The sequence below is a fragment of the Triticum dicoccoides genome, chromosome 5A (assembly GCF_002162155.2).
Source record: "Triticum dicoccoides isolate Atlit2015 ecotype Zavitan chromosome 5A, WEW_v2.0, whole genome shotgun sequence".
Classification (NCBI taxonomy): Eukaryota; Viridiplantae; Streptophyta; class Magnoliopsida; order Poales; family Poaceae; genus Triticum; species Triticum dicoccoides.
Window position 1 is genome coordinate 408,942,768 of NC_041388.1, and position 23,153 is coordinate 408,965,920.

General features: G+C 42.2%; 1 pseudogene; it reads right to left on the reverse strand.

The window, feature by feature from the left end:
- The window catches only part of LOC119299624, a 53,954-nt pseudogene extending 35,055 nt beyond the window's left edge, over positions 1 to 18,899 (reverse strand).
- Between the last annotated feature and the right edge of the window lie 4,254 nt (positions 18,900 to 23,153).

The window sequence follows — 23,153 nt, forward strand, 5'->3', positions numbered from 1 at the left end:
CCCTCCACAGATATACACCTCGGTCATATCGTTGTAGTGCTAAGGCGAAGCCCCGCGTCGGTAACTTCATCATCACTGTCAACACGCCATCGTGCTAATGGAACTCACCCTCGGCCTCAGCTGGATCAAGAGTACGAGGGACGTCACCGAGCTGAACGTGCGCTGCTCGCGGAGGTGCCGTGCGTTCGGTACTTGATCGGTTGGATCGCGAAGACGTTCGATTACATCAACTGCGTTACTAAACTCTTTCGCTTTTGGTCTACGAGGGTACGTAGACACTCTCCCCCTCTCGTTGCTATGCATCTCCTAGATAGATCTTGTGTGATCGTAGGAATTTTTTTAAAATACTGCGTTCCCCAACAAATGCCACTAACTAATTCTTTCTTAAGAAACTTTATTTTTTCCATTTTTAGTTTTATTTTATTTTATTTCTCTACATAAGATAATACCAATGCCACTTAATTCGTTTCATCTTAGTGTAATAGATTCCCATATTAAATTCTTATTCTTGCATATTATAAAAAAATGTAATTTTTGTGTAAATTGTGTGCAAATTTGATCATTATTTGCTTTAGTTTTTTTTCATTTCCTTTCTTTTTAAAGGGTAATACCAATGCCATTAATTCATTCTTACTTAGGAAACTTCATTATTTGATCTTTTTAGTTTTTATTTTATTTTATCTCTTCTTTAAGGATAATAACAATGCCATTAAATCATTTTGTACCTTAGAAAACTTTATTATTTTGATTTTGTTTTAGTTTTTGTTTCATTTTTCTTCTTCTTCAAGAGTAATACCAACGCTACTAATTCATTCTTCCATAAAAAATTCATTATTTTGTATTAGTTTTAGTTTATTTTGTTTCTTCTTTAAGGGTAATACAATTGCCACTAATTTATTCCCTTTTAAGAAATTTTTGTTTTGTGAAACTATTTTTATATGTTTATTCCTGCATATTATAAAAAGAATATTTTTTGTGTAAATTATGGCAAAAATATTCATTATTTATTTTATTTGTTTCTTGTTCTTTCTTCTTTAGGGGTAATACCAAAGACACAAATTCATTTCATTTAAAAAAATGTTTTGGGAAAAGTTCCACTATAACATTCTTATTCTTGCAAATTATAAAAGACACAATTTTTGTGTAAATTGTGTGCAAGTTTTGCAATTATTTGTTTATGCTTTCTAATTCCTTTCCTCTCAAAGGGTAATACCAATGCCACTAATTCATTCTTTGATAGAAAAAATTCATTATTTTGATAATGTTTGAGGTTTATTGTATTTTATTTCTTATTTAAGGGTAATGCCACTGCCACTAATTCATTAATTCTTAGGATTTTTTTGCGAATATTCCATCATTATTTTCTTATTCTAGCATATTATAAAAAGCCCACTTTTTGTAAATTTTGTGCAATTTTTTTCGTTACTGTTATATTTTTTATTTTCTTTCCTTTTTAACAGCAATACCAATGACACTATTGCAGTGTGGCATTTCCCTACTGAGTATAGTAAAAAAAATACCAATGACACTAATTCACTTCATTTTATAAATTTTTGATTTTTTAAAAATCTAATATTACATGCTTATTCTTGCATATATTTGAAAAATACATAATTTATGTGTAAATTGTTTGCAAATTATGTCATTATTTGTTTTACTTTTCAATTTAGTTTCTTCTTAAAGGGTAATATCAATGCAACTAATTAATTCTTCCCAACAAAACATTTTTATTTTTATTTTTATTTATTTTTAGCCTTTATTTCCTTGTGTTTCTATTTTAAGGGTAATACCAATGCCACTATTTCCTTCTTATGGAAATTGCTTTTTGCAAAACATTCCACTATTAGATTTTTATTTGCATATTATGTAAAATTACAATTTCTTTTGCAAATTTAAGCATTATATGTATTTTTATTTTCTTTCTACATAAAGGATAATACCAATGCCAGTAATTCAGTCTTTCTTAGAAACTTCATGATTTTATTTTATTTTTAGGGTAATACCAATGCCACTAATTCCTTCCTTGTTAGGGAACTTCTTGTTGGCAAAATAATCCACTTGTATGTGCTTATTCTTGCATATATTGTATGAAAGCACAACATATGTGCAAATTGTGATAAAATTCTATCATTATTTATATTAATTTTTTATTTTATTTTTCTACTTAAAGGGTAATACTAATGCCACTAGTCCATTTCTTCATTAAAAATTTCTTCTTTGCAATTATTTTGCTGTTATGTGCTTATTCTGGCATAATATATAAAAGTGCATTTTTATTAAAAGTTGGCAAATTTATAATTATTGTAACTGCTGGCAGATTTATATTAAAATGCACAAAATCAACTGATATATGATATAGGTCAGCCAGCATTGTTGTTAACGAATGTCCTTTGTTAATTGATCAAAAAAAGTGACTTACACAAGTTATCATTTCTGACACCTGACAAAAAAAATGCTAAATGCACGGGTTGTTATGAGTGTTTTAGGGGCCCTTCCCTCTAATTCGACATCTAGCCGGTCCAGTAAAAGGATTTCATTTTCTGAATGGAAATGAGACCATGTTGGCGGCAATAATTCTAAACGCATGGGGCAATATTAATGCAACTAATTAATTCTTCCCTAGAAAGCATTTTTATTTTTATTTTTATTTACTTTTAGCCTTTATTTCCTTGTGTTTCTTCTTTAAGGGTAATACCAATTCCACTATTTCCTGCCTTCTTATGGAAATTGCTTTTTGCAAAACATCCACTATTTAATTTTTATTTTTGCATATTATATGAAATTATAATTTCTTTGCATATTTAAGCATTCTATGTATTTTTATTTTCTTTCTACAGAAAGGATAATACCAATGCCGCTAATTCAGTCTTTCTTAGAAAACTTCATTATTTTATTTTATTTTTAGGGTAATACCAATGCCACTAATTCCTTCCTTCTTAGGTAACTTCTTGTTGGCAAAACAATCCACTCGTATATGCTTATTCTTGCATATATTGTATAAAAGCACAACATATGTGAAAATTGTGATAAAATTCTATCATTATTTATATTAATTTTTTATTTTATTTTTTTACTTAAATGGAATACCAATGCCACTAATCCATTCCTTCATTAAAAATTTCTTCTTTGCAATTATTTTGTTGTTATATGCTTATTATGGCATAATATATAAAAGTGCATTTTTATTAATTGTTGGCAAATTTATATTTATTGTAACTGCTGGCAGATTTATATTAAAATGCACAAAATCAACTGATAGATTATATAGGTCAGCCAATTTTTGTTGCTAATGAATGTCCTCTGTCAATTGATCTAAAAAAGTGACTTACCCAAATTATCATTTCAGTCACTTGACACAAAAATGCTAAATGCACGGGTTGTTATGTGTATTTTAGGGGCCCTTCCCTCTAGTTCGACATCTAGCGGGCCCAGTAAAAGGACTTTATTTTCTGAATGGAAATGAGACCATGTTGGCGGCAATAATTTTAAACGCATGGGGTTTTACGGGCTTGCCAAAAGATACCAACTAGGACACGCCATGAATCGATAGCCCGTGTGTGTGTGGTGGTGGCCCATCTTATCGTATCTTATAAAAAAGGCTGAGAAAACTTTCCTGGAAATTGTTGTTCACAAGCATCCCCGACGGCGCTGAAGGCCGTGGCGGTAAACCCGATCACGATCCGCATCTCTATGACAAGAGTATACGTGACGGCCGTGGCTGCGCACGCTGCGTGCCTCGCCTGTCAGGCTGCAGATGGGAGGGGATTAAATGAGGGGAGCATCTATGTGCCGCTTACTGCGGCAACCAATCGGGGCTTTGCACAAGGCGCCCCCCGACTGGGCCGGCCCACACAGGCGGCGAGCGGTGTAAAAATGAAAGAATAACACGAAGCTTCAACAAGGAATCGATCTCACGACCACGCCACCTGTAGAGCGAGGTACCTAACCACTACGCCTGATTGATGCTTGTGGTGATATGGCAATGCGAATACAATAGAACTGGTCACATTAGCAGATCCGATTATTTTTTATTTGTTCGATCTTTTCTTGTAATTTCTGAATATTTTTTAAAAGCAAGAATATTTTTTACGAACACACACAAGTTTTAATTTTTTAGCATTTTTTGAATATGTAACCAAATTTTAAAAAAGGAACAATTTTGTAGTTGTGGACAAATATTGAAAAACAGGAACATTTTTAAAAATTACGATCAGTTTTGATAAAAACAAACAAGTTTTTTGAAAATGTGAACAATATTTTGAATTGTTGAAAAAAACTAAAAAAGGAACATATTTTAAATTTGTGAACAAATAACAAAAAAATATGAACATTTTGTTAAATTCCAAACAAAAATTCACAATCATGAACAAGTTTTTACAAAATACGAACATTTTTTGAATTTGTGAACACTTTTGAAACAGAGGATCATTTTTAAATTTTTGAACAAATTCTGAGAACAGGAACATTTTTTAATTTATGATTTTTTTAAACAGGAACGTTTTTTTAGAATGATGAACAATTTTTTAACGATGTGGTTTTTTAAAAAAATTGCAAACAATTTTTGAAACATTCCAAACGAATGTTCTCGAAGATGAAGTTTGTTCAAATATTCAGGAAAATGGTCTATATTATGAAAAAGAGCATATATATTTTGAATTTCTGAACATTTGTTTTGCCTATGCGAACAAAAAATTTAAACTGCAAAAAATGTTTTTTTTTAAACATGAAACTTTTTTGAAGTGGTGAACAAAGTTTTAAACCATGAACATTTTTTGAACTTTTGAACACATATTTGAAAATAGAAAATTTTATGAAATTATGAACATTTTTTGAAACAAGTCGAACAAATTTTGCAAGTTATGAATAAATTTTGAAAACAGAACATTTTTGGTAAGAAATCTGAGAAAGAAAAATTTGTAAAATGCGAACATTTTTTGAAAAAGAAAAAGAAATCTGAGAAAGAAAAATGAAAATGAAAAGAAAAGAAAATCAGAGAAAAAAGAAACAAAAAATAAATAAGTAAATAAAGTAAACAGGAAAAGGAAACAATGAGAGAAAAGGAAAAAGAAACAGAAAAAAGAGAAATAAAAAGATAAACAGAAAAGAAAGAAATCCGGTTCAGGAACCTTCTAGAAGGTTCCCAAAACCGTAAAAAACCGAAAACGCTGAAAGCGCTTAAACAGGCCGGTCCAATACAAGCTATCGGATCGACCGCCTGTGCGAACCTGTGACTTTTTGCCGCAGAGAGCGGCGAATAGGAAATTCCTTAAATGGGACTAACCATCCCATCCCGCTTTTTCTTAAGTGGGCTAGCCCTATTAATCCATTGAGAACCCACCTCGCCCACCAGCTGCCACTTCCCGTCGGGGCATCAAGACGGACGGCCTGCGAGCGAGAGACGCCAACTTCCGCTCCATCCAGCTTGACGATGTCAGTAGAAAGACGCTCCTGTCCGAGGACATGCACAACCTGCTCCATCTCATCAGCAACACCGGTCCCGCCGTCGAGTGCAAGATCCTCAACGTGTCATCGTACATGGGCGCCGAGCTCGCGGGCCCTCCGCAGCCACCAGAGCAGCTTGTTCCGGGTGATATCTGACGCCGGCGGCAGTGGCCTGACAGAGGAATAGGCGGCAGCCTTGGGTCAAAGGATAAATCGATCGATCAGGACAGAATCTCACACCTAGCCAGCATGAGTCGAGTGCAAGCTCCTTAGCTAAGTGAGATTCCACTTGCGCCCAGATAATTTGTGTAAGTTGCCACGGGATTTCTGGTTATTCTCATCAAAATTAGGAGGACTAAGAGCATCTCCAACAACCGCATTATATAAAACGTCGCGCCGCAAATTTATGGGTTTTAGCGCGCGCAATCGCTATCCGAGCTCTAGCGGACGCATAATAACCGCGCGCGCGGCATAAAGAGTTCAGTTTGCGGTCCAAATCGCCATGGCGCGCCATTTATTTGCTGCGCCCGCTACCACGTGCCGCACACTCGAGCGCCCGCTCGTGACTTTCACCTACCCCGACCCAGGCGCTGGCGCCGCCGCCCGCACCACCCCGGCCTATTCGGCGACCATTCCGGAGCTTCCCCGGCCTATCCCCGTGCCGCCGCCACTTCCTCCTTCTCCCTCCAGGATCCGCCGCCCCTCACGCGTGCCATTCCACCGACGAACAGCACCCGGCCGCCCACTGCCGCTCGGCGCCCACAAGATGTTCGAGAAAACGCTTGCAAGGTATGTATTGCTTCAACTTCACATTTTTACATGAATTTGATGCATGTTTTTTGTAGTTTTTATAGCCTAGTTTAAATTGAACATTGTAGATGAGTTCGTCATATGATTCTTTCGAAGAAGAATTTGATATTGAAGAGGAGGAGGATCTTACAATGATCCTAGCTATGCACATCAATAAAAAACCGAAGCACGGTGGTTCGGTTATGGGTCGGCAGAAAATTTGGAGGGATAGGATCGATGCCCACAACAGATTGACCAGGCACTATTTTGCGAATAACCCTGTGTACCCCGAGTCATACTTCCGACACCAGTTTAGGATGAGCACCGAGTTGTTCAGACGCATTGCAGAGAAACTAGCGAGCCATGAGCGGGATTTTTAGCAAAGGAGGAATGCCGCTGGAGAGCTCCGACATAGCACCTTTCAGAAGGTGACAGCCGCTTTGCTTATTTTAGCATAGGTATGTGTTGGGGATATAGCTACCAGGTATGACCCTCCCAGGAGGGGTTGGGTCAACCCCATGGTGGGTTACAAAAAGAAGCCCAGTAACATTCAAAGCGATAGTTTATTAAGACTTATAGAAGGCCTAAGCCTAGAGGCGGCTTAAGGCCCAATATTGTAAACCACCATTGTAAGGAAAGACTTGTAAAGAAAGGCATGTAAAAGAAGTCACCGAGCCGGACACATTTTATAAGCCGGCCGGGACTCTGTAGGCCGCCAGACGTCAACCCGTGTATATAAGGGGACGACCCAGTGGCGGCTTAGGTCAAGAAACAAGAGACAACAACTCGAAGCCAGGATAGGCATATTCTGACCTGGTCTTCGAAACTCCAGCAATTCCAAACACAACTAGACGTAGGGTTCTACCTTCATCGTAAGGGGCCGAACTAGTATAAAACCTCTCGTCTCCTTTGTCCCGCTTAACCCCTTTAAGCATCCTAGTTGCCATGGCCCTACGACTAAGTCCTTTCTCTAGGACATCTGCCGTGACAATTCCACGACAGTATGCCCGCTGATCTAGTTGATGATCACTTGCCCATGGGTGAGAGTTAAGCCATCATCTGTGTCAAGCGCTTTGATATGTCTCCAACGTATCTATAATTTTGGATTGTTCCATGCTGTATTATATTCTATTTTGGACATTATTGGGCTTTATTATATACTTTTATATTATTATTGGGACTAACCTATTAACTGGAGGCCCAGCCCGGAATTGCTGTTTTTTGCCTATTTTAGGGTTTCGCAGAAAAAGAATATCAAACGGAGTCCAAACGGAATGAAACCTTCGGGAACATGATTTTCGGAACGAACATGATCCAGAGGACTTGGACCCGTCAAGCAATCAACGAGGAAGGAACGAGGTAGGGGGGCGCGCCTACCCCCCCCAGGCGCGCCCTCCACCCTCGTGGGCCCCCTGTTGCTCCACCAACGTACTCCTTCCTCCTATATATACCTACGTACCCCCAAACTACCAGATACGGAGCCAAAACCCTAACTCCACCGCCGTAACTTTCTATATCCACGAGATCCCATCTTGGGGCCTTTTCCGGAGCTCCGCCGGAGGGGGCATCGATCACGGAGGGCTTCTACATCAACACCATAGCCCCTCTGATGAAGTGTGAGTAGTTTACTTCAGATCTACGGGTCCATAGTTATTAGCTAGATGGCTTCTTCTCTCTTTTTGGATCTCAATACAAAGTTCTCCTCCTCTCTTGTGGAGATCTATTCGATGTAATCTTCTTTTGCGGTGTGTTTGTTGAGACCGATGAATTGTCGGTTTATGATCAAGTTTATCTATGAACAATATTTGAATCTTCTCTGAATGCTTTTATGTATGATTGGTTATTTTTGCAAGTCTCTTCGAATTATCAGTTTGGTTTGGCCTACTAGATTGATCTTTCTTACAATGGGAGAAGTGCTTAGCTTTGGGTTCAATCTTGCGGTGTCCTTTCCCAGTGACAGTAGGGGCAGCAAGGCATGTATTGTATTGTTGCCATCGAGGATAACAAGATGGGGTTTATATCATATTGCATGAGTTTATCCCTCTACATCATGTCATCTTGCTTAAAGCGTTACTCTGTTCTCTTGAACTTAATACTCTAGATGCATGCTGGATAGCGGTCGATGTGTGCAGTAATAGTAGTAGATGCAAGCAGGAGTCGGTCTACTTGTCTCGGACGTGATGCCTATATACATGATCATACCTAGATATTCTCATAACTATGCTCAATTCTGTCAATTTCTCAACAGTAATTTGCCCACCCACCGCAAATACTTATGCTCTTGAGAGAAGCCACTAGTGAAACCTATGGCCCCCGGGTCTATCTTCCATCATATTAATCTTCCAATACTTAGTTATTTCCTTTGCCATTTATTTTACTTTGCATCTTTTATTTATCTTTATCATAAAAATACCAAAATATTATCCTATCATATCTATCAGATCTCACTCTCGTAAGTGACCGTGTAGGGATTGACAACCCCTTATCGTGTTGGTTGCGAGGATTTATTTGTTTGTGTAGGTGCGAGGGACTCGTGCGCGGCCTCCTACTGGATTGATACCTTGGTTCTAAAAAATGGAGGGAAATACTTACACTACTTTTCTGCATCACCCTTTCCTCTTCAAGGGAAAACCAATGTAGTGCTCAAGAGGTAGCAAGAAGGATTCTTGGCGCCGTTGCCGAGGAGGTTCGCGCAAGACAAGTCAAGATTTGACTCCCGACAACGAGTCACTTGTGGCACCGTTGCAAGTCAAGACATACCAAGTACCCATCACAAACCCTTATCTCCCGCATTACATTATTTGCCATTTGCCTCTCGTTTTCCTCTCCCCCACTTCACCCTTGCCGCTTTATTCGCCCTCTATCTCTCCATCCTCCCTCTCTTTCTCTATTTGCCTCTTTTTGCCCGTTTCTTGTTCGCTTGTGTGTTGGATTGCTTGCTTGTCATTATGGCTAGTCCCCTATCTTCTCCATTGTCTCCCGAAAATGAAGTTCTTAATTTTAAGCAAAGGGAAGGAGAAAACCTAAAAGACGCTTGGTATAGAATTTGCAATGCTCAAAATAGATCTACCAGGAAGCAATCTACTTCTATTCTTCTCCGCAATTTTTATGTAGGTGCTATTCCTTGGCACAGATATGTCCTTGATACCATTGCCAGAAGGAATTTCTTGGGTAGCCACACTTTCGATTCCTACAATGCTATGATAGATTTGTTTGGCTCACCCCCCTCTTTTGGTTAATGGAACTATGTTAACTTTGGAGCATGTAAAGCAAAAACTTGAAATTATTGAAAATAAAGTTGCTACCATTGAGTTAATTGAAAATTTTGATAAAAAGATCCACAACCAAATTACCCAATATGGATTTAAGTAGGAGTAACTTTGAAAAATATTAAAGATAAGGAACCTATAGTTATTGAAAGAATAAATCATGATTCCACTAGAATCGATAAACCTGTGGGTATCATTACCAACTTGGGAAACACTTTTTCTTCCGTAAAGAATACTCCAAGTCCTCCAACTAAAATTGCCAAGCTTATGTATGGTCCTAAAAATAAGGGTGAATCCTCTAGCAAATAAACTGCGGATCTCAAATCTATAAGTATTCATCCTAATCTTTTTGCTATCATTAAGGAACCATTTGCTACTAATGATTTTTTCGATCTTGTGCCTAGAAGTTTGATTATTGATAAAAGGAAAGAAACTCCTAAAGGTGATAGATGTCTCATTAAAGAATTACCAACTAAAGATACCTAGATCTATCCTTGCTTTTATGCCTAGCTAGGGGCGTTAAACGATAGCGCTTGTTGGGAGGCAACCCAATTTTATTTTTATTCCTTGCTTTTTGATCCTGTTTAGTAATAAATAATTTATCTAGCCTCTGTTTTGGTTATGTTTTTTTGTTTAATTAGTCTTTGTGCCAAGTAGTACCGTTGGGAAGACTTGGGGAAAGTCTTTTTAATCTTGCTGTAAAAAACAGAAACTTTAGCGCTCACGAGAATTGCTGCAATTTTTATTTGGAAAGTGCTATTTAGGTAATTCTTTTTGCAGATGATTAATAAATAAATTACCCACGTCCAGAAATTTATTTTAGAATTCTTGGGGTTCCAGATCTTGCGTTAGCTACAGATTACTACAGACTGTTCTGTTTTTGACAGATTCTGTTTTTCGTGTGTTGCTTGCTTATTTTGATGAATCTATGACTAGTAAAATAGTTTATAAACCATATAGAATTTTGAATACAGTAGGTTTAACACCAATATAAATAAATAATGAGTTCATTACAGTACCTTGAAGTGGTGTTTTGTTTTCTTTCGCTAACGGAGCTCACGAGATTTTCTACTTTAAGTTTTGTGTTGTGAAGTTTTCAAGTTTTGGGTAAAAGATTTGATGGATTATGGAACAAGGAGTGGAAAGAGTCTAAGCTTGGGGATGCCCATGGCACCCCAAGATAATATAAGGACACCTAAAATCCAAAGCTTGGGGATGCCCCGGAAGGCATCCCCTCCTTCGTCTACTTCCATCGGTAACTTTACTTGGAGCTATTTTTTTATTTACCACATGATATGTGTTTTGCTTGGAGCGTCTTGTATTATTTTAGTCTTTATTTGTTAGTTTTCCACAATCATCCTTGCTGTACACACCTTTTGAGAGAGACACACATGATTCGGAAATTGTTAGAATACTCTATGTGCTTCACTTATATCTTTTGAGTTATATAGTTTTTGCTCTAGTGCTTCACTTATATCTTTTAGAGCACGTCGGTGGATTTGTTTTATAGAAACTATTGTTCTCTCATGCTTCACTTAGATTATTTTGAGAGTCCTACAAAACAGCTTGGTAATTTGCTTTAATTATGGTAGGCATTCAAGATTAATAAAAAAAATTATGAGTGTGTTGAATACTACGAGAAGTTTGATACTTGATAATTGTTTTGATATATGGAGATGGTAATATTAGAGTCATGCTAGTCGAGTAGTTGTGAATTTAAGAAATACTTGTGTTAAAGTTTGTGATTCCCGTAGCATGCACGTATGGTGAACCGTTATGTGAGGAAGTCAGAGCATGATTTATTTATTGATTGTCTTCCTTATGAGTGGCAGTCAGTGACGAGCGATGGTCTTTTCCTACCAATCTATCCCCCTAGGAGCATGCGAGTAATACTTTGCTTTGATAACTTGTAGATTTTTGCAATAAGTATATGACTTCTTTATGACTAAGGTTGAGTCCATGGATCATACACACTTTTCTTCCTTCCACCATTGCTGGCCTCTCTAATACCGCGCACCTTTCGCCGGTATCCTACACCCACCATATACCTTCCTCAAAACAGCCACCATACCTACCTATCATGGCATTTCCATAGCCATTCCGAGATATTATTGCCATGCAACTTTCCACCGTTCCGTTTACTATGACACGCTCCATCATTGTCATATTGCTTTGCATGATCATGTAGTTGACATTGTATTTGTGGCAAAGCCACCGTTCATAATTATTTCATACATGTCACTCTTGATTCATTGCATATCCCGGTACACCGCCGGAGGCATTCACATAGAGTCATATTTTGTTCTAAGTATCGAGTTGTAATTGTTGAGTTGTAAGTAAATAAAAGTGTGATGATCATCATTTTTAGAGCATTGTCCCAGTGAGGAAAGGATGATGGAGACTATGATTCCCCCACAAGTCGGGATGAGACTCCGGACGAAAAATAAAATAAATAAATTAAAGAGGCCATAAAAAAGAGAAGGCCTAAATAAAAAAATATGAGAGAAAAAGAGAGAAGGGACAATGCTACTATCCTTTTACCACACTTGTGCTTCAAAGTAGCACCATGATCTTCATAATAGAGAGTCTCCTATGTTATCACTTTCATATACTAGTGGGAATTTTCATTATAGAACTTGACTTGTATATTCCAATGATGGGCTTCCTCAAAATGCCCTAGGTCTTCGTGAGCAAGCGAGTTCGATGCACACCCACTTAGTTCCTTTTGTTGAGCTTTCATATACTTATAGCTCTAGTACATCCGTTGCATGGCAATCCCTACTCACTCACATTGATATCTATTGATGGGCATCTCCATAGCCCATTGATACGCCTAGTTGATGTGAGACTATCTTCCCCCATTTTTGTCTCCTCCACAACCACCATTCTATTCCACCTAAAGTGCTATGTCCATGGCTCACACTCATGTATTGCGCGAAGATTGAAAAAGTTTGAGAACACCAAAAGTATGAAACAATTGCTTGGCTTGTCATCGGGGTTGTGCATGATTTAAATACTTTGTGTGGTGAAGATAGAGCATAGCCAGACTATATGATTTTGTAGGGATAACTTTCTTTGGCCATGTAATTTTGAAAAGACATAATTGCTTAGTTAGTATGCTTGAAGTATTATTATTTCTATGTCAATATTGAACTTTTGTCTTGAATCTTTCAGATATGAATATTCATACCACAATTAAGATGAATTACATTGAAATTATGCCAAGTAGCATTCCACATCAAAAATTCTATTTTTATCATTTACCTACTTGAGGACGAGCAGGAATTAAGCTTGGGGATGTTTGATACGTCTCCAATGTATCTATAATTTTTGATTGTTCCACGCTATATTATATCCTATTTTGGACATTATTGGGCTTTATTATACACTTTTTATATTATTTTGGGACTAACCTATTAACCAGAGCCCCAACCTAGAATTGTTGTTTTTGCCTATTTTAGGGTTTCACAGAAAAAGAATATCAAACGGAGTCCAAACGGAATGAAACCTTCGGGAACGTGATTTTCGGAACGAACATGATCCAGAGGACTTGGACCCTACGTCAAGCAATCAACGAGGAAGGCACGAGGTAGGGGGGCACGCCTACCCCCCCAGGCGCGCCCTCCACCCTTGTGGGCCCCTTGTTGCTCCACCGACGCACTCCTTCCTCCTATATATACCTACGTACCCCCAAACTACCAGATACGGGGCCAAAACCCTAATTCCACCGCCGTAACTTTCTGTATCAACGAGATGCCATCTTGGGGCCTTTTTCGGAGCTCCGCCGGAGGGGGCATCGATCACGGAGGGCTTCTATATCAACACCATAGCCCCTCTGATGAAGTGTGAGTAGTTTACTTCAGACCTACAGGTCCATAGTTATTAGCTAGATGGCTTCTTCTCTCTTTTTGGATCTCAATACAAAGTTCTCCCCCTCTCTTGTGGAGATCTATTCAATGTAATCTTCTTTTGCGGTGTGTTTGTTGAGACCGATGAATTGTGGGTTTATGATCAAGTTTATCTATGAACAATATTTGAATCTTCTCTGAATGCTTTTATGTGTGATTGGTTATCTTTGCAAGTCTCTTCGAATTATCAGTTTGGTTTGGCCTACTAGATTGATCTTTCTTGCAATGGGAGAAGTGCTTAGCTTTGGGTTCAATCTTGCGGTGTCCTTTCCTAGTGACAGTAGGGGCAGCAAGGCACGTATTGTATTGTTGCCATCGAGGATAACAAGATGGGGTTTATATCATATTGCATGAGTTTATCCCTCGACATCATGTCATCTTGCTTAAAGCATTACTCTGTTCTCTTGAACTTAATACTCTAGATGCATGCTGGATAGCGGTCGATGTGTGGAGTAATAATAGTATATGTAGGCAGGAGTCGGTTTACTTGTCTCGGACGTGATGCCTATATACATGATCATACCTAGATATTCTCATAACTATGCTCAGTTCTGTCAATTGCTCAACAGTAATTTGCTCACCCACCGAAAATACTTATGCTCTTGAGAGAAGCCACTAGTGAAACCTATGGCCCCTGAGTCTATCTTCCATCATATTAATCTTCCAATACTAAGTTATTTCCTTTGCCATTTATTTTACTTTGCATCTTTTATTTATCTTTATCATAAAAATATCAAAAATATTATCCTATCATATCTATCAGATCTCACTCTCGTAAGTGACCGTGTAGGGATTGACAACCCCTTATCGCATTGGTTGCGAGGATTTTTTTTTTGTAGGTGCGAGGGACTCGTGCGCGGCCTCCTACTGGATTGATACCTTGGTTCTCAAAAACTGAGGGAAATACTTACGCTACTTTGCTGCATCACCCTTTCCTCTTCAAGGGAAAACCAACGCAGTGCTCAAGAGGTAGCATGCTTCGTAATCGGAATTGTGCAAGTGTTTGGCCAATAGTATTTGAGATCTCCCAATGCTGAAGACGTCGCAAGGCTATTAGAGATGAACAAAGCTCATGGCTTCCCAGGTATGCTTGGCTCAATATAATGCATGCATTGGAGTTGGAAGAATTGTCCTAAGGCATGGCATGGCCAATTCCATGGCCAAAAAAAGGGTTACACTATAATCCTTGAAGTGGTGGCCGATCAAGAGACTTGGATTTAGCATGCTTTTTTTGGAATGCCTGGATCTTTGAGTGACATCAACATTGTTAATCAGTCACCACTAATGAATAAGATTGCAAATGGTGAACTGCCACCAGTGCAGTTTGTAGCAAATGGCCATACATACAAATATGGCTACTATCTTGCAGGTGTGTTAGTTCGCCAAGATGAGATCTCGGCCCATATCTACGACTACTTCCTTGGTCTTTTGGGAACAACCAAGTAGAAACGGCTGCGACTACGCTCTGACCTGTGGGGGTAGGAGGAGCGCGTCTTGCATGCAGAGAATGACCTCCTGGCCATCTTTTTCTCCATGGAGGCGATCGACCTGGCCATCGGCTCTATGAAACCTGACACGGCACCGGGTCCCGATGGTTGGACGGTGCCTTTCTTCAGGCGGTTTTGGCCAATTTTGAAAGGGCTGTTCTGTGACATTATCAACGGGTTTGCGCTAGGTATGGTAGACATTGCGCGTCTGAACTTTGGTGTCATTAGCTTGATCCCAAAGGTCAAAGGGGCCGACTCAATCAAGCAATACCGACCGATTACCCTTATCAACGTGCCCTTCAAAATTTGCGCTAAGGCTTATTCAGCGAGACTTGCCCCCATAGCCCAGCGTGTGATTAACAGGAGCCAATCGACTTTCCTCAAAGGGCGTAACTTTCTAGAGGGGCCGATAGTGATGCAGGAAATTGTGCATGAACTCAAGCGTACTAAACAACAGGAAGTGCTTCTTAAACTTCATTTTGAGAAGGCTACGATCGAGTGAACTGGGAGTTCATTCAAGAGGTGCTGATTAGAAAGGGTTTTGAATCAGGTTTAATCCATCGCATTATGCAGCTGGTCTCAGGGGGGGGCAGACTGTTATTTCAATAAGCGGAGAAGTAGGGAACTTTTTCCGCAACAAACGGGGTCTAAGACAAGGGGACCCCATCTTCCCCTTGCTCTTTAACTTTGTTGCGAACGCCCTCTCGGCCATGATCGATAAGGCTAAGGGTGCCGGGCATATCCGCAGAGTGGTAAGCCACCTCATTCCGAGTGGTGTCTCACATATCCAATACGCGGACGACACAATGCTTCTTTTTGAGCCAGATGACCATAGCATTGCTTCCATCAAACTCATTCTCCTAGCATTCAAAGTAATATCATGCCTCAAGATTAACTTCCTCAAAAGTGAGGTTATCGCCATTGAGATGGCTGGCCCGGAGGCGACACGTGTTGCCAACCTTCTTAATTGCAAGCTAGGGAGCTTCCCAATTGAGTACCTGGGTCTCCTGATCACGGACAAGCACATTTCCATTCGTGATTGGGAGCCCCTTTATGGTAAGGTGGCGAATAGGGTAAGCCCTTGGCGTGTGAGGTTCATGTCTTTCGCTACCAGGCTCATTCTAACAAACACTAGTCTCTCTTTGCTGCCTATGTTTACCATGGGGATGTTCCTTCTCGCCGACGGCGTTCACACCAAACTCGACACCCTAGGTCAAAGTTCTTTTGGGAAGGAACCATGACCAAAAAGAAGTATCACTTGGTGAAATGGGCCGCGATTTGTAGGCCTAAAAAGTTTGGGGGATTGGGAATCCTTAACTGCAAACTAATGAATGTGTCCCTTCTCTCCAAGTGGGTTTGGAAACTAGCGCAAAATGAGTAGGGGCTCTGGGCGGAGATTCTTAGGGCAAAATACTTCCCCGACAGAAATTTCCTCACTACCAAAGCCAAGGGCTCGACATTTTGGAATGGGATCCAAGCGGTCAAGCCGGCTTTCGCTCTAGGTGCCCAGTTCCGGGTTAACGATGGGAGGTCAACTCGTTTCTAGCTTGATTCATGGTGCGGAACCGTTCCGCTGTGGCAAAGTCACATGTCGCTCTACCGGCTAGCCACGAAAACCGACACCCTAGTTGCGGACGCATTGCGCTCCTCCCCGCCAGCTATTTCTTTTATTAGACCCCTTTCAGCTTCCGAGCGCATGTCCTGGGAGGGGTTGTGCCTCATGCTGACCGGTGTCACCTTAAACGTGGAGCCCGACGTTGCTTCCTGGTCCCTTACAAGCTCTAGGAAGTTTTCGGTTAAGTTGCTATATGATAAGCTTTCGGAGGGACCAACGCTTGACATAGCTAGGGGTTGTGGAAGGTGGCCATCCCCCTAAAAATCAAGGTGTTCCTTTGGCAGATGTTTCACGACAGGCTTCCCTCGTCCAACAATGTGGCTAAGAGAAACGGGCCGTCAGACAGCACTTGTTCGGTACGTGGAGCGCACAAGGACGCTAATCACATATTCTTTAACTGCCACCTAGCTCACTTTGCGTGGAGCGCAGTTAGGGAAGCTTTTGCCCAAAACTGGAAGCCGCACTCCGGAGGGGAGTTACGCGCCATTCTCAGCGCCCATGGGGGTGGCTTTGCTAGAGTTCTTTGGCGATGCATAGGGGCGCTGTTGTGTTCTATTTGGACCACCCGTAACAAGATTACTGTCGAACACAAGTTTCCCTCTCACCCTGCTGAGATTATCTTCAAATGCCATTTGTACCTTCAGACCTGGATGCCGCTGGGGAAACGGCGGGACACTGGGTGGATGGGAGAAGCCATGGAGAGGATACACGCCATCCAGATTGCTGCTCGCCAATGATCCCCATGGTGGTTTTGTGGGAGTTTATCTCCTTTACCGGTTGTTTCAGACTTTTATGATCCTTTCAGGCTTCGGCCGGTTGCATGTACTAAGATTGTGGGCTTGACCCAGTGTCGTGTTGTTTGTTCTGAATCTGGATGCTGCCTGTTTGGTGGGCTTTATTAATTTAAAGCCGGACGCTCATTGCATCTTCGTTCTAAAACAAATCTTGCAGATGGCATCTACCCAAAGTGGCAAACATTTGTGAAGCCGTTGAAAAAAATGAAAGGTAAGAAAAATCTTGATTTCCACAATGCTCAGGTGGGGGCTAGAAAAGATATGGAGAGAGCTTTTGGGATTTTGCAAGCCCAATTTTCTATTGTGAGAGGATGAGCTAGATTTTAGGATCAAAAGATGCTTTGGTACATCATGCACGCTTGTGTGATCATGCACAACATGATAATCGAGAATGAGCATGGCCAAGATTTAGACTACTCTCACTATGAGCTCTTGGGACATCCCGTGCGAGTGCGGCGGAGGGCTACCAGTGTGGCCCGTTTTGTTGCCTCCTATCATGCCATTTGACATGCCGAAACGCATGATGATCTTCAGAAGGATCTCATCGAGGAGTGGTGGGCATGGAATGGTCGACAATGAGCATCATGATTTGTGCGTTTGATGTTGTATTGAAAGATAAACTATTTTTTTGATTTGTAATGAAATTGAAATATTTATTGTTGATTTATTTTGTTTGTGTTTGATCTTCTTGATTGTGTTTGGAATGCATATATTGTTTGTATGAGAGCGCGAGCATAGTTTTTTTGCAACGGCTTGCGCGTGCTAAACTTTGTAGCGGCCGCTGAAGCAAGCGCTCTGTGCCGTGCAAAAACAGCCGATCAGCGTGCTGCAAACGTTTTTTTAGCGCGCCACACGTTGAACGGCTGTTGGAGATGCTCTACGTAGGCTAAAGGTGGGAGTCCCACTTGCAGCCTGACTCGCCTGGTTGAGCTCCACGACGGGCATCACGAGGCCGTACAGTGTTGCGGCGCCCAACGTCATGCCAAACCCGGCGTAGTACTGCACCCGCGTCACCCCCATGGGGCGGTCCCCTCCGGCGTTCATCCCCAGCATGGCGGCGCCGATGCTGATCAGCACAACGGCGTTCACGGAGAATGCCGTGAACCGCCGGCGGACGAGCAGCAGCGCGAAGGCTGCCGTGAAGGCCTGCTGCGTGGAGACGAGGATGGAGGAGGTGGACACCGGGAGGTATGCCAGCCCCTAGGCGTAGAGGAAGTCGTCGAAGCCGGTCATGAGGCCGACGGCGACGGTCGCTGGCAGGAGGCGGGCGACATGAGGAAGAGCCGCGTGACCGTGTCGCCGTCTCTGTTGTGCCGGCGGCGGGAGAGAATGGAGACACCGAGCGGCGCGAGCAGGAGCGGCCACCCGGCAGTGGTGAGCAGGCTGGAGAGCCACTTGCGGGTCCCGCCATGGAGGAAGTAGGTGCAGAGGAGGAGCGGGCCGCACGCAGAGCCGACGGCCATGAGGATGAAGTTGATGACGAGGGGGTTGTGGCAGAGCGGTTTAGCTTCGGTGCTGCTAGGAAGCTGCTTGGTGCTGCCATTCTTGCATGCTGGCTACTGCGCACGACGCTGCGATATTGCTTTCTCCTCCATGAGGTGGCCGGCAGACTGATCTCGGTCGACATTTGGGAGGGAGAAAAGCTGCCCAGCTCTACAACGAGGTCGTGTGGGTGACACTGTACGTACTCTACCTATATATTATTGGAAAAAGTCTAAAATAAACCTTGAACTTGTAGTCGAAAGCTAAATCAAACCCCAAACTTCTAATCCCTGAAATGAGCACACCGAACTCTCTGATCCCGGTCTGCCTGTTTTCAATGGGATTGTCGGCAGGTCTCGGATCCAGCCCGAAGCAACTGGGCCGGCCCACCAGGCGAATCGTGCTTTTCCTTTTCGTAAAAGGCGATTTAAAAAATTAGACTAGGGAATCGAACTTGGGTGCTGGTGCTTCAAAAACCCTCCCGCTAGCCAGTCTAACCGATGACAATTAGTTGAAAATGAGAAGCACGAAACTATTTAATCACATACCACAACATGTTTTTTTAAAGTGTGCACACTTTAAAAAATATTCAGGCTTAAAAAATACTTCTCGTTTTCAAAATTTCTTTGTGTTTGAACAAAATGTTCATTCCAATTTTTGTGACAATTTTCAAGAAAAAGTTTCAAAAGAAAATGGGAACAAATTTTAAAACCTCCAAAATATTAAAGTGCGAGCACTTTTTTTAATGGGAACAAATTTCAAATATTTGTTCAGGTTTCAAACTTGTCCGCACTTTAAAATTTTGTTCAGGTTTAAAAAAATCAGTTCTTTCAAAAAATTCTTGCACTTTCAGTTTTGTTGGTGATTTAAAAAGGGTTCATGTTTTCAAAATTTGTTTGTGTTTTTTAAAAAAGATCGCAATTCCAAAAAATCATGAAAATATTCGGATTTCAATTTTGTTTTGACAATTTTCAAGAAAATGTTTCATAAAATTTCCGAGATGTTTCCAAATCTAGATGCTGTTATATGTTAAATAAAGTCGCTCTTGTCTATTAGATAAGTAGCTTTCAGTCGCAGCATGTTAGTTCTGCACCGCCAGGTCGCAAGTTCGACTCACTGTACCGCATTGTGGGCTGGTCCACTCGCGTCGGTTCGCATTCCTGTGAGAGCGCATCGGGTGCTCCTATTCATGTTCTACAGTTCGAACCACTGTTGTTATGCTCATCGTCACACTCTTGACATCGTCTTAACTCTTGACGAGCTCAATTATTCTCAGGCAGAACTTGGAATCGTCTGTGGGAGACTGCTCCCTTTGTCCTTTGGATGGATTTGAACATTTGGATTTGGACTCCGTAGAGAAGATGAAGACCGGCGGGGTCTTGGTAAAAGCATATTGATTTTATTTGGTCGGACCACCAGGCCATCAGTTGAAATCTTTGTACTCGACAATAAGGGTAACTCCAACGCCGTGTTCCAAATCAGACACGTCAAATGTCCACGGACAACTTTAGGCGAGACCACCATTCAACCCCGTGCATCAAATATCCGCAACATTTCAAATGAATATTTCACAAATAGATGAAGTCCATGTAAATCGGACAACATTTAAACAAGTTCCATATATTACATGCCAATCACACCCTATTCATCAAGTTCAACTATTTCTTTTAAAAGTAAACTAAACTACGCGAGATACCAGACGTTTACCTCGTAGACCTGGCCTCTGAGGCCGCCAACAATTTCGTCGACGCTGCCGCCACCATCGTCGTCCTGCGATGTACACTCATGGCGCATCTACTCAGCCGCATCTGCCTGGTGGTGACGCTCGGCTACGGTCCGCGCTCTTGCCCTAATTGGTGAGGACATGGACGATAGCTTGAATTTGGTTGCTAATCTGGTGCCGACGCTTGGCGGGAGTCAGGGTGGGGGTTCTGGACTGATCCTCGGCCTAGGCCAATGCGAGGTCAGCGTCGGCGACGACCCAGTCTGGAGCCACATCCAAATTCACGAATGCAGCCCGTCATGCCATGTAGCGCCGGTCCTCGCGCACCTTCTCAACTCCGTGTTGTCGGCCGTCAACATGGTGTGTGAGGCTGTCAGATCCTAACATGAATCGACAACTCAAACTAACTCCCTATGTGGAGTACTCTTCATCAATGGGAATTTCTCTACTCTAGCTATGGCAACTAAGAACAGAAGGGAAAGTAGCTAGGGATTCTGATATGATTTTCGTTACTCCACACGCGGCTGGGCGTGGGTGAGGGAGTCCTGGATTAGGGGGTCTCCGGACAGCCGGACTATATCCTTTGGCCGGACTGTTGGACTATGAAGATACGAGATTGAAGACTTCGTCCCGTATCCGGATGGGACTCTACTTGGCGTGGAAGGCAAGCTAGGCAATATGGATATGTATATCTCCTCTTTTGTAACCGACCTTGTATAACCCTAGCCCCCTCCGGTGTCTATATAAACCGGAGGGTTTTAGTCTGTAGGACAACATACAATCGTACCATAGGCTAGCTTCTAGGGTTTAGCCTCTCTGATCTCGTGGTAGATCAACTCTTGTAATACTCATATCATCAAGAACAATCGAGCAGGACGTAGGGTTTTACCTCCATCGAGAGGGCTCGAACCTGGGTAAACATCGTGTCCCCTGCCTCCTATTACCATCCGCCCTAGACGCACAGTTCGGGACCCCCTACCCGAGATTCGCCAGTTTTGACACCGACATTGGTGCTTTCATTGAGAGTTCCACTGTGTCGTCATCATAAGGAAGATGGCTCGCCTCGTTGTCAAGGACAACATCACCTCTAGGGGAGCCCTGGCTGTAGGCCAAACTCTCCGACTAGGCGGCTTCGTCATGACCGTCCGCTCGGCCGCTGCGCCGACGATGACCTCTTGGGTCATCGAAAATAGCCTCCACATCAGCTCTCCTCTTTGAACGAGCTCTTGGATCGCATTGCCGCTTTGGGAGTCACTACGGACTACGATCGGATCGGGCTTAAACCCGACCAAAGGAAGATTAACTCTCCGCCGGTCACTCATCAGATAGCAGTGGTGGAGGAGCAATGCGGCGATTCTCCCTCTATCCTGAGGACGAACTATGTCCGGATTCCCGAGCTCTCCGAACAGGATACTCGCTGGGAGGACGCCGCCCTAACCCTGAATCCAGAATCAGGCCGCATACCGAACCCGCAGGGCAACATCCCAGAGCCCGAACTTCCAAGATCGGAAACTCCCCTACCCCGGGATCACAGATTGGGTCAAGGACCGGACTTAAATCCACCCACCCACCCAGATACAAACTATCTTTCCCACATTAGGCAAGCGCCCCAAGAGACAGTACATCACTGTTGGGCCAGATTCCTCCTTGTAATGAACAAGGTCAAGTACTGTCGCGAGGAAGATGCAATTTCGTTTTTTTACAACAATTGCACGGACAAGGGAGTCCTCAACGCCATAAGTCACTGCGATGTAGCACACTTCGCTGACTTGGCAGACATATTACGGAAATACTGTGCGATGGAAAGTGCCTAGAAAACCCAAACGCAATTTTGGGATAATCCGGCTCTGACAAAACTCCCAGTCTGAACTAAAAGGGCGCACTCTCATAAGTCGCCTGACTCAATTACAAAGAAGCAAAAGCCCACTATAGGGCATGGAACTGTATTGGAGGGATGGCTCAACGGGCCCTGCAAAATCCATAGTACAACAGATACCATATCAACACACAGCCTTAGAGCATGTTGGGTACTCCGGCAAGTGGCCAAAAGCGGTGAGGATATTCTCACCCAAAATACCTCAGAGCACCTTCCCATAGATAAAAACACAGTATTGACGGCCTTCGAGACCTTCACCTCAAATAATAGGCGTAAGCGAGCACTCCGCGACCTTGCCGAAGTCTGCCACGTGGCAGCAATAAATCCATGGAGCGACGGGGCTATCACCTTCAACGCCAGTGACGAACCTAAATTCCGAACAGCCCGAGCACCAGCCGCTTTGGTCCTCGGTCCAATTGTGGACGACTTTCGGCTCACTAAGGTGCTCATGGATGGTGGCAGCGGATTAAACCTCATCTATGAGGAAACTCTCCAAAAAATGGACATAGACAGCAACCGTATTGAGCAAAGCAGTACGACCTTCCGAGGAATCATCCCTAGTCGGGAGGCACTTTGCGCTGGGAAAATCACACTTGATGTGGTATTCGGCACTCTAGAGAATTACAGGTCCGAAGAAATTACATTCCAAGTGGCCCCGTTCAGTAGCGTATACCACGCCCTTCTAGGGCGGGAGGCATTCACGATTTTTCAAGCCATACCCCATTACGGGTACATGAAGTTCAAAATGCCGGACCCAAGGGAATTATC